Raw genomic sequence first — 9260 nt, 5'->3', positions numbered from 1 at the left:
AAGAGGGAGTATCCTCTAACATATCAGAGTCCTCCATAGCTTTCGCTTCTATACAGACTGTGATAGATTAAATGGCACCTTTAAACACCAATGGCTGGGGCACTCACCACCTTTATGACCCGGACCTCAGAGAAACCGTTACGTCTCCAATAATTGCCGATCAGGAAAGAGGAAGTTTGAGAGGCCACACCCAGTCACATGGAGTGCCATGCAGGACCGTCCCTGCCCTATAGAGAAAACACGCCAAAAAGAAAAGGCTGCGTCAATTCTCACCTGTTCACACATTGCTAGAGCCTCATCTCACACATGATGTAGCATTAACATAATAAAGATATTATGCATAAATCCCCACTGTTCAATAATCCCCTTTCAAGGGATATTAACCCTTGATTCTATACAGATAAAAGGAGACACACTGTGACCCTGTCTTCTTGCATTATCATGTGTGTATAAATTAAATGATCTTACCAGAATCTATGCTGTGGAACAGGAACAGGTGTGTGACAGGTTAGTAGCATCGCTCCTGACAAAGCTGATTGCCAAGGAGCTGTTAATATGAGTTGGGATGGTTTCGCAGAGACGACACTCCCTGCATCTACGGACTCTAACTTTCATCCATGCTCTCACTGAGAGGCTGACAGGATTACTTAAAACTCAAGTCCCATTTCAAAGAGTATTACCCTCCATAAGAGACTACTCCGAATCTTCTGACCGTTCTTTGCCAACCGCTATGGCAAAGAATGACAGGGGAATAAGGGGAGTGGAGGAGGTATTTAAGCCTTTGGCTGGGGTGTCTTTGCCTCCTCCTGGTGGCCAGATTCTTATTTCCCACAAGTATTGAATGAAGCAGTGGACTCTCCTCCCATTTAGATGGAAATAGCACCATAAAAACTTATCGTTCTACAGATGAAGCCACAGGTTTCCCTCAGCAACAGAAGGCTAGCAGACACCAGCTGTCAACACTAGCCAACCAAGCTAGGAACTGCACCAGGACTCCCACAGAGGTAAAATTGCAAAGGAGTGCAGAAACCCACTCCCCCCAAGTAAAAACAAGGAAGTAGGAGAGCATCCAGAACCAGCAGAGAAAACCCCCTGCTGAGTAAGGAAACACTGCAAAACCTCCCACCTAAGGAAGTATCACAAGATCTAGGTAAGCTATGCAGTCAAGGCTCAACCGAGCAGACAGACCTCAGACCCCTCCCTGAGGCAACGAACACAAACACCACTGCGACTGGCAATGTCCGAAAGTCGGGTAATAAACATTCCCTGGACCACCCAGATCCTCAGTAAGGAAAAAGGAGGGGAACTAAATTGAACGGTACCTATGGGTAGAGCAAACTCCACCATTGCTAACAAGCCTGGCATGCTAACCAACTAAGCTATGACAGAACATAGGACGAACTCGGGTTCCAGGACCCAGACACAGATCCCTTCCATACAAGAAGGGACACCCCAAGTAAGAGAGACTACACTGGAACAACAGTGATGGCAAAATACCAGAATTCAATCCTTCATGACATCCTGCAGGCAGGGCAGGGGGGGACTCCGGGGGAATAAGTGGATACTGTGGTATGCCCCAATCTCCCTAAGAGGAGGGGAAAGGTAAAAAATATAACCGCAAATTCAATACCAAAATCAATTGTAGTGAAACCATCTGGCTGTAACAGCTGGCCCAGTAGAAAAACAAACATCCATCAAGCACACATTGAAGGTGCAAATAGCTGCAACAGATTGTGACTGCAATCTCCCGCTTGCTAGGCAGATAAACTACCCATCAGGCTATGTCCAAGTCTCTGAGAAGAGAAAAACCACCTAAAAGGGGAAGTGGAAGTCTCAGAATTGGAAGGACTGAACCGCCCAGGACCCATCTAAGAGATCCGGTCAGATTATTAAGACAAGAAACAGGAGCCGTCCACAAGGTATTAACCCCTGAGGAACCATAAAGATAACTCATACGGAGAACCTGTACCCTAGCAGATGCAACCACAGCCACATCCAAAGGTCCTTGGACACTGGATGTTCACTTAGCATCCCAGAGACAGAGAGCATAACTCCTAAAGGCTCGAGGGACAACACCCAAAAGTCCAAATACTAAGGAGCTCAAAACTAGATAATACAGTTTGAGAAAATAAAACATTCTTTCAGGATCAACCTCCCGGAAACCCCCACAGCTTAAGGAATTAACGATGGACAAGCCTCACAATTCCTGGCGAGCGACAGATCAAACCAAGACATCTTAAGGAAGGACAGCTCCAGAAAAAAACGGGAGACAAACACATTCTCCAGAGCCCCAAAAACATTGAAGCAGACGAGAAACAGTAGGAGGAAGAAAAAGGCTGTAAATGCCTGAATTTCCGGAACAGATGAGCCCCCCAACCAGCCCTAAGTAAAGGAAAAAAGAAGCCTAAGACCCTCAACCCCTTAAGAGAGAGTTACCGTCATCAAGGCCTCAAAAAAAAAACAATCCAATAAGAATACCATAAAGGAGATTTAAAAAAAAAAAAAAAAAAAAATCGCCCCAACCTGGTACCCCAGATGTCCAAGGAGTCATCTAAACCTCCAGTCTCTCATTGGGAATGGAGAAACCTAGCTCCGAAGCCAAAGGACCTCCAGAACCCCTAGAGTAATCTTTAGCAGGACCCTCTTCTGGAAGCCCGCCAACAATCAGGAACAGGACAAAGAGGACTGAGTACAATCCCTCTGATGCCTCACCCAAAAGAAGAAACGAGAACCAGCCTGACGTCTAGGAACGAAAGGCCTCCTCTACCATGTTTTAGCCCTGCCAGTGGCAGAGCCTCAAAAAATTATTGAAAACTCATGGATGTTCCTCTCCACGGAAATCTTTAGTAAAGGCGAAAGCCTTATTCGATCAAAAGAGAAACCAGAGTATAACAAACTCTTCATCCGAGTGAGCAACTCACCACCCAACCAGGTCAGCCAGTTATACCGGCCCCACGTAGATGATACAGACCTTAACGGACAGAAAATAGCGCCCAACCAGGACCAGCCTACTACATAGGGCACTCATAACTGACCCAGGCCACACAGAAAAAATCGAAACCCCAATAGGAAGTGACAAAACGATCTATAGACATACAATGTACTAATACCTTAGCATGCAACTTCCACAGAAGTGCCCAAGTGACCACAAAATCGCTAGTATCAAATTCCAGAGAAGAAATGTTTCCCAGCGGAAAAGTTATAACAGACATGAGCTTCTCAAAAAGAAATAAAATACATCCTAACCGGATCAATGAAAAAGAGGGCAGCACCCGCAGGTGAACGCCCAAGAAGAATGGGCACACTAACAGGACCAGCCAATCAGAAACCCTATTCTCCTGAAGCTCAGAACTGGAATAAGATACCCCAAAAAGAAAAGTAAATTGGAGACAAGGAGATTAACTTTATCCCCACACGTCTAACCCAACTTGCCGTCTGGGACAAAAGACAGAGGATCCCTCAACCCATTAGGATTGGGATCCTCCAGCACCGCCAAAACATGCCACAGTAAGACACGAAGGCGCGCCAGTCTATAACAAAAAAACAAGACTTACCTCCGCCGGGGCAACTGACGACCCCGACCCGAGGGTTGGGTCCCTGAAGCTTCAGAGGAAACCACTTCCCCAGATGGCTGATCTGACCCAGACGATCCCATGTCTGACGAGCCCTGGTTAACAGAACACGGACAATAAATAAAAAGAGAGAAGCGCTCAACCTGGGAACGAACAATAGCATAATAGCTTGTTCTATGGCTAGTTACCACCCAAGAAGCAGCCTCTTTTTGCTCAACATGTGCCTTTCACAGAGAAGAACTTTCCTGAATCATATCAGTCTGTTACTGACTTCACAGTACAGTCCAGCCCCGAAATACCAGGTAATCCCTCTCTGGATGAGAGAAACAGCAAAACCCCAGACGTATGTTTCGGCCTATTGTGGGCCTCGTCAGTGAGGTGCAGCCATATCCCTCTAGGCACATTGAGCAACGGCAAAAAAAAACGGCACCTTATACCCCCAATAGCTGGGGCACTCACCACCTCCTGTAACCCATACAACTAGCGAAACACTCTCTCCATCGCCTCCGTGACAACGACTCTCAGAACCCACTCCCAGCCTGGCCAGCCCCAACAATGGCAGGTCTGAAACAGGGGAACAAAAGAACCCCAAAAACAGCTCAAAAACAAGTGTAGAATGTCTTAGGACAGACAACAGGACTGTAAACCCAAAGGATCTAGCAAAAAGGTCCAACTTAGTCTTGACACAGAGCCAGCAAGACTCCAAATGGCACATAACCCAGAGAGAAGATCCATCTCAGCTAGGGAAACTCCCAGGTCCCATCGCCTGAACCAGGAGAAGCCTTAAGAAAAGGACTGCATCTCCATAAAAAAGGAGACTAAGCTCTCACCCAAGAGGGGAAAAAAGCTAAAAGGCAGCAGCTTCCACAAGCCACGAAGTTACAGGTTAAAGGAGATATCAATCCCCAACTCAGAAGCACTGTTGAAAGGGATTCCCCTAAAAACTAGCCTGCTAACACGCAACCAACGTGCAATAGTAGCAGCAGTGACGCTGCAAGTCCATTCACCTGCAGAGCAGTGAATTCAATGGATACTACAGCAAGCTGACCAAGGGAAACCGCCTAAGGTGCAACACAAGCCCAATGAGCCACGACACTCAGAAAAAACCTGGCCAACCAAGACCAGGTCAAGTAATCTGAGTAAAAGGACATAGTCCAAGTTTCCAGGAACTGGGGTACCCCGAACCAACCCTGGAGCCTAGAGGTCCGGTAACAACCCATAACGGGATCCACAAGGGAAAATTCTGAATGAAACTCAGCAACCAGAAGCCCAAGGGAGAACAGGCCCGAACCCCCAATTGTTTAGACAAACAATACCCGCAAACTTAACACCCTGTCTGAACAACCCAAACCACAGGCCAATCCAGATTCTTCCCCAGACGAAGAATCTGAAATTAGAACAGTCTCAGTATCAGAATCCTCCGTAACTGGATAGAGAATATGCCAATATGGACTATTTTAAGACAAAACAAAACGGCACCCAACACCCACAATGGCTGGGGCACTAACCACCTCCTATGAACCAGACCCCTGCAAAGTAGAATTTCTCTGTCGCCACACGGTCAGGAATGCGGAAATGGAGGACAGAAAGTAAGCCCGGCCAAAAAAGCATGCGCAACCATAAGGTTGCGTTACTTCCAAAGGCCTTTATGTTCCAGCCATGAGCCCGTTTAACACCACACATAAGCAGATTAAATCACATAAACATGATTAAAGTCCCCCCTGTTCAATAACCCCCCTCAGGAGATATTAAGCCTTGATTCCAAGATACTAAAGGAGACTCACTGAGACCCTTATGTTAAGTTAGTCCCGTAAGGTGGTAGCTTCTCGGGAAAACATTAGTACATTACAATCATGAAGAAAGAAAATTAAAACGAACTTACCGGAACACGGCCCTTCAAGTGTGACGTAGTAGCATCGCCTCCGCCATGGACTTGAGAGAAGAAAGCAGGCAGCGGAGCAAAGTTAGACAATGCTGATTGCTTGAGGAGCTGTTAACATGTGTTGGGATGGTTTTGCAGAAAGACTTTTCCTGCATCTCCGGACTCTAACTTTCATCCAAGCCCTCACTGAGAGACTGACAGGATTACTTAAAACTCCTGTCCCATGTCGAAGAGTACTACCCTCCATAAGATATGAATTCAATGCTGACACTTCTCTGCCAACCTCCTGGGACGAAAGGCAAAGAATGACTGGGGGATGAGGGGAGTGGGAGGAGTATTTAAGCCTTTGGCCGGGGTGACTGCCTCCTCCTGGTGGCCAGGTTCTTAATTCCCAAAAGTAATGAATGTAGCTGTGGACTCTTTCCATTTAAGAAGAAAATCATCATATCCAGAAAGGAACCATAGATGTACATGAAGCCATGCTAGAAGAGTAGACACAGTGTAGAACCAAACTCACAGTTATAGGTGTTTCTGAGTTAGATATTCCAATTACACGGGAACTGCAGCTTTTAGCTCAGTTTGCAAATGGCAAATAATTATTGTATTGAATGTTGTATACTGTCATTGTCTCACTCAACAAACTTTTTCAATGAAAACCGTATGGACTTGATAAATCTGTCTAACTGGCAGACGCAACAAGTGGACTCAGTCACCTTTATTCTCATTTTAATGGACCCTCAGTATGTATTACTCGGATATTGATGGTTGTATAATTGTTAATTACATTTTTTCTTAACATTCAATAAAGCTTTGAAGCAAAAAATTTTTTGTGTAGGACACGCTTTTATCGTCCACTGTGACATATTTTATATGCTCAGTTGCTCTAATTAAAGAGAAAACAAAATCAATAAAGTTTCCAATGTTGCCTAACCAAATACCGAAAATGTTACCAAGTGGTGCCATATTGTAAAAACAAAACATTCTAAAAAAACAAAATATTCCTCAAAACAATTCAAAAAATATTTTAGGATAAGTCGGAGCGCTGTTCCTTGTAAATGCAGAATTTTTGAAATAATAATAATAAAAAAAAATAGTATATAACCCAGAGCTTTTCAATACTTTTTCGATTGCTCCCAACCCATTTGAGTGGGTTATTTAGGTACCAAGGCTGTAAACATCCAGACTTTACCATTCAATTTATTAAAAACAATAGATTGTATCTGTTACATATTAATTGGGTTTTTCTACAAAAGGTTTTAAATATGTGGTCCAATTATATAGCAATATTAGACATGGCTGGCTCAAGATATTGTGCTGCTTGGCTCAAAGAATAAAATAGCGCACTCCACAGTAGTAACATTACTGATTAGCATATCAACCTACTAGACTGGCAGGTGTTGACCTTACCAATCCTGCCTACCTGCATGCAACCAATATATGAACAATTGCACAATCCTCAACAATTAAAAAGATTCAGTAACATCTTTTTTGAATGTGTCATTTTTAAAGGGACAGGAAACCCCAACATTTTCTTTCATCATTTGGATAAAACATACAATTTTAAACAACTTTCTAATTTACTTCCATTATCAAATTGTATTTGTTCTTTTGTTATCCTTTGCTGAAGGAACAGCATTGCACTACTGGCAGCTAGCTGAACACATCTAGTCAGCCATTCACAAGTGACAACTGTGTGCAGGCACCAATTAGCAGCTGCTCCCACTAGTGTAAGATATGTGCGTATTCTTTTTCAGCAAGGGATACCAAGAGAACAAAGCAGATTTGAAAATACAAGTGAATTTAAAAGTGTCTTAAAATCACATGCTCTATAGGAATCAACTTTCCTATCCCTTTTAGGCCCCATCACACAATATTTAGTCTCCTGTTGAATCTTACTTAAAGGATTATGTGTAACTGCAAATATACCTACCCTTAAAAGAACTGTTGTTTTGATCTCCTGGGTATAATTTTATAATTAAGATGACCCCAGCCCACCCATATCAGCTTCTTTGTGTTAATGTACTATCCTCCTTAGAAAAATTGGTTTGTCCTGGCGACCCTTTATTAACCATACAAATAACATACTGTCTCCCAAACATCTCAACATCATTTTGTACTAATTTAATAAAGGTGTCAATACTAGATCGATGGGAGCAAATGTCTTTTTAGACCCAATCATTTTAAAGATAACATTTGTATAAATTTAAATACACCACCTGTAATAGGTGACCTATTTTCAGACTGTTTCACTACAAATGTTGATTTCATTTTAAAAGGGACATGAAACCTAATATTCTATTTCCATGATTCAGATTGAGCATACAATTTAAAAACAACTTTCCAATTTACTTCCATTAGCAAATTTGCTTCATTCCTTTGGTATTCTTTGTTGAAGGAGCAGCAATCCACTACAGGAAGCTAGCTGCATGCATAGAGTGAACCAATGACAAGAGGCAGATATGTGCAGCAACCAATCAGCAGCTAGCTCCCAGTAGTGCATTGCTGCTCCTGAGTCTACCTAGGTATTCTTTTCAACAAGGATACCAAGAGATCTAAGCAAATTAAATAATAGCAGTAAATTGTAAATGTGATTAAAATTATACGTTCTATATGAAACATGAAAAAAAAAATGTTGAGGCTTCATGCCCCTTTAAGTATCTAAAGCAATGGAAGAGATCCTGTTGTCATACAAAACAAGTTTCTAACTAGGGCAGAATGAAAGTTTTTTTTCAAGCATATTAACTTCAGCATAAGATAGAGAGGCATCTGATATATACTGTCTGCCAGTACCTATAAAAAAAAACGTTATATTTAATCATTTTATTTTTTCTGTAGTGTAGTGGTCCCACCACCTCCCCCCTCCTGTGATCGCAAGTAAGGGACCCCCCCACTCACCTTTTTCTGTAGTGTAGTGCCCCTTCCCTCTCCCTTTATTTCTTATTTTCTGCAGTGCCCTACCGGATTTTCTCCCGCTGGCACCAACAGCTGATCGCTACACAGTGACACAGACAGTGTCACTGTGTGTATTGATCAGGCATCATATGGAACCGGAGCACGGATCCCGCTCAGGTTACATATGCAGGCAAATGCCTGGAGCTCAAGAACTCCTGCTCTCGGCTGTAATTTAACAGCCGAGACTGCTAGAATTCCATGAAGCTCAGACGTATATATATGTTGTGCGGTACGATAAGTAAAGTACCGCACAACATATATATATATATATATATATATATAAACACGTCTGATTGGGTGAAGGGGTTAAACCATCTTGTTCAATTTGCTAAGCAACATATTCTCAGGGATAATTTCCAATAAGAATTACCAAGTTGCTGGATGTTAAATAAAAATGGGGGGAGGGGGAAGAGATTTATGCTTAAAATTTACAACATTTTTTATGCAGTTGTAAGTCTGAATATGAAAATCAGTAAACTGGTGACAAAGAGAAGTCAATTACACTTTACAACTAAATAATTTAACACTTTTCGTCTCAAAGACAACACCAACAGAATCTCAAGCTTGGTCTGCAGTGCTGGGATAAACCTGCAAACACTGAAACTAAGCAGCAGCTTGTTACAGTGGGTATTGAAAATAATCCCCCCCCCCCCTTGAAAATAATCACATTTTGTTGATTTGCAGCCTTAAAGACAGACACAGCAACAAAATGTGATTATTTTTAATGGGGGGGGGGGTTTCTTTTCAATACCCACTGTATACAGCGTACACAACGTACAACGTACACCATTCTGGGATAAACTTTTAAACCATCCGACCGCTACTCCCACCCCCATCTCCTGGCCCATCAGACC

General features: G+C 42.9%; 1 non-coding gene across 1 annotated transcript; it reads right to left on the bottom strand.

Annotated features, from left to right (window-relative positions):
- Positions 1-2775: 2775 nt before the first annotated feature.
- LOC128639289 (U5 spliceosomal RNA) lies at positions 2776-2890 on the bottom strand. Its single transcript, XR_008399159.1, has one exon. It is a non-coding gene; the product is annotated as a U5 spliceosomal RNA (small nuclear RNA).
- Positions 2891-9260: the final 6370 nt, after the last annotated feature.

This window comes from Bombina bombina, chromosome 8 (assembly GCF_027579735.1).
Source record: "Bombina bombina isolate aBomBom1 chromosome 8, aBomBom1.pri, whole genome shotgun sequence".
In the NCBI taxonomy this organism is placed as follows: domain Eukaryota; kingdom Metazoa; phylum Chordata; class Amphibia; order Anura; family Bombinatoridae; genus Bombina; species Bombina bombina.
The sequence above is the reverse complement of the archived record's forward strand: the minus strand, read 5'-3'. Positions and strand labels throughout refer to the sequence as shown.